The following is a 2,865-nucleotide window of genomic DNA, read 5'->3' on the forward strand; positions in this document are numbered from 1 at the left end:
ATAATTTATTTACAAAAAGTAGAATAATGATTTTTTTCTATGATTTCTAAGGACAGGTTTTTCTTATTAAAGTTTGTTTCATTTAATTAAAAACCTAGATGCTGGAGCGAACAAGAGACCTGGCTGATAGAATTACATCAAAGGAGCCTTTCCAGAGAAATAAGTTGTATGGTGTACTAGAAATGGAGCTGTTCTATGTAGCAACAGATTTGGAAGGTCAGAAAAGAAGCTGACCTATTGCAGAGAACAGTGACTTTTGGAAAGCTGGTAATGCTCTATGATTGATGCATAAGGGGACTTTTAGTTTGTTGACTATAAGATAAAATTAGGAAAAAGAAACAGAAGTGATTAAGCGAAACAGCAAGATAAAGTTACAGTTGCCATTGAGACTAGCAAATATGCTGTGCATCCTAGAAAGGAAAATGTTACATTCTCAACTTGAAAAAGAAATTATTACTCATAAATAAACAACAGAAATAAGAAATACTGAAAATCTCTTTGGTTTTTCTTCATGTTGGTTGGTGTTCCTTTTCCTCTGACACTCAGGTCAAATATTTAAAATCAGATGTTATGAATATATTTGGATACTTCAGTCTTTACAGCTGTTCATTCTCTTGTATACCCCATTACAGAGATAAGAAAATGTGTTTCTCTAAGCAAAATGTCATCCCACAAAAATTATTCTGTTTCAAATGTTTTAAAATCTAGTAACTTGGTTTGAGTTTTATTGTTTTTTTCCCCAATCTATTCACAACTTCCAGAAAAGTTTTCTAATCTATCATATTAAGTATTACCTCAAAGAACAAACTCATTGTGTATATGATATTGATTAAGAAATATAAGGTAAGTTACTAAAAAAAGCTTCCTTACTTTTCTGAAAGTGGAAAAAAATCCATACTCTCTCACATACAGTAAAATTCATGAAACATATTAATAGACAAAACAATGAGAAAATAATTTTTAAGGAAAATGTCAGACTACAACTGTTCTGTCTTACAATTTGCCTGTAGCAACACAAAACCAGCTAAAAACAAAGCTTCACAAACACTGCAAAGCTATCTCTTCAAATAATTTAAAAGTCTTTACTATTCCCTTATTTTTTTCCATTTGCCCAAATATTCTAAAAGTGTTTGATTTTTCAGAATGTAATAAGAATACTGTAAAAAACCAGATGAGAATACTATTAAAAGATAGATGAAATGTGTTAGAGTCTATGCTAAATAAAAATGACAAAAGGACTTTTTCTTACAAAAACACCTAGTCAGATTAGTTTATTAATACAATTAGATGAAGTATATTCTGCAATTTCAGCTATCAATTTACTCTTAGGCATTTTTTGCTTTACTTAATCAAATTGGGAGATTTTTCGAGCTACATAATCAATATGTAAATTAAATTGTAGAGAAGCATAAAAAACACCCAAATTATTTTATCAGATTTCTTTCCATATCCCCTGTCTACAACACTCTTTATTCAAAAAAGGAAGAGGAAAACCACACTGGATAATATATATTTTAATCGTTTTTTTACTTTCCAGAGTATTGCTATCATTAACATTATAATGGCAAGTCAGTAAATTGCTATTTTCATTTTGAGACAAGAGGCTAATACTTATTATGGGATACCAGCATTTTAATGGGAAAAGATGATTTGATGTGAATGATAAACAGATCATTTAGTACTGCTAATGCTTCACATTATGTGCTTCATTAATTGAATGTCCTATGTAGCTTACATTTAAGTATACACAACTGCGTCAAGCTCATTTATTTAGCTATATGTGCTGGCACAGTATATGGCTAATATTTTTCTAATCTAAAACCTGAATACCATTTACCATACTCTTCACCTTTCAATTTATACTCAATTAGAATAGTAACTGTACATGAGTTTAATGCAGAAAAAAATGAGCACTTATATGACATTTTCTCAAGGAAGTTCAAGAACAGTTCACTTAGAGTTTATTTCAAGAACTATTGAAGGTTAGTGGAAAACACGATGTATGAACCATTGATCTAACACACACAATCTCTACAGGATGATTATGGGAAATTCATTAACTAACATAAGACACTAGTTCGCAGTCCTTTGGCTATACAGTACATTTTCCTAAACACCGATATTCTTTTTAAGAAAACTACTGTAGCTTCCTTTTAAAGTATTAATTTAAAGTAGTACTAATCAATTATTCAGAATTTAAGGTATGTTTCTTCCATGGACCATTTTGAAGATTTGACCTTGAAACTTTAGTTTCTTGTTTACATTATATATCTGTGGTATTAAAAATTTTACTTATTTTACAACTGTGAAACCTGGTATAGGCTCAAAGAAGTTGAGTTTTTAAGAAATCTGCAGCTGACACTTAATTCTGTACTTAGAAGTAGTGGGTATTACAAATATTATAATTTTACGCACATAATTCTATATCTGAGATTCTCCATAATTCAGAAATACTGCCCCTTAAAAGTACTCAAAGAATGGGAAAATATTTCTACCTTGTGTAAGTGATTATGATGGAAAGTTAACAAGAACTTCTGATCTTTCCATTTTTAGGGAAGAGCTCTGAGGACAAATTACTCTTTACATTATCTTTTGGAGTTTTGGAGGCCCAGTGACTTCATCTAGTGCTTGTACAGGCCCAGCTATCAGCATTATGATGCTGATAGAAATCAGAAAGAAATTTTAAAGACTGACAAGGATCTGGTGAACCATGAATGTTTTTTACTATTAGTTGAGGAGAGTAAATATAATTAGTTAATTCACCTTTTTATTTCTCTAAAATATTAAAATAGACACTATCTGGTTGTCAAAAATCTGATAGATTCTATGAGTATGGAGAATAGATGAATGTGAAAAAAATGGACC

This window comes from Corvus brachyrhynchos, unplaced genomic scaffold, assembly GCF_000691975.1.
Source record: "Corvus brachyrhynchos isolate BGI_N302 unplaced genomic scaffold, ASM69197v1 scaffold17, whole genome shotgun sequence".
NCBI lineage: Eukaryota > Metazoa > Chordata > Aves > Passeriformes > Corvidae > Corvus > Corvus brachyrhynchos.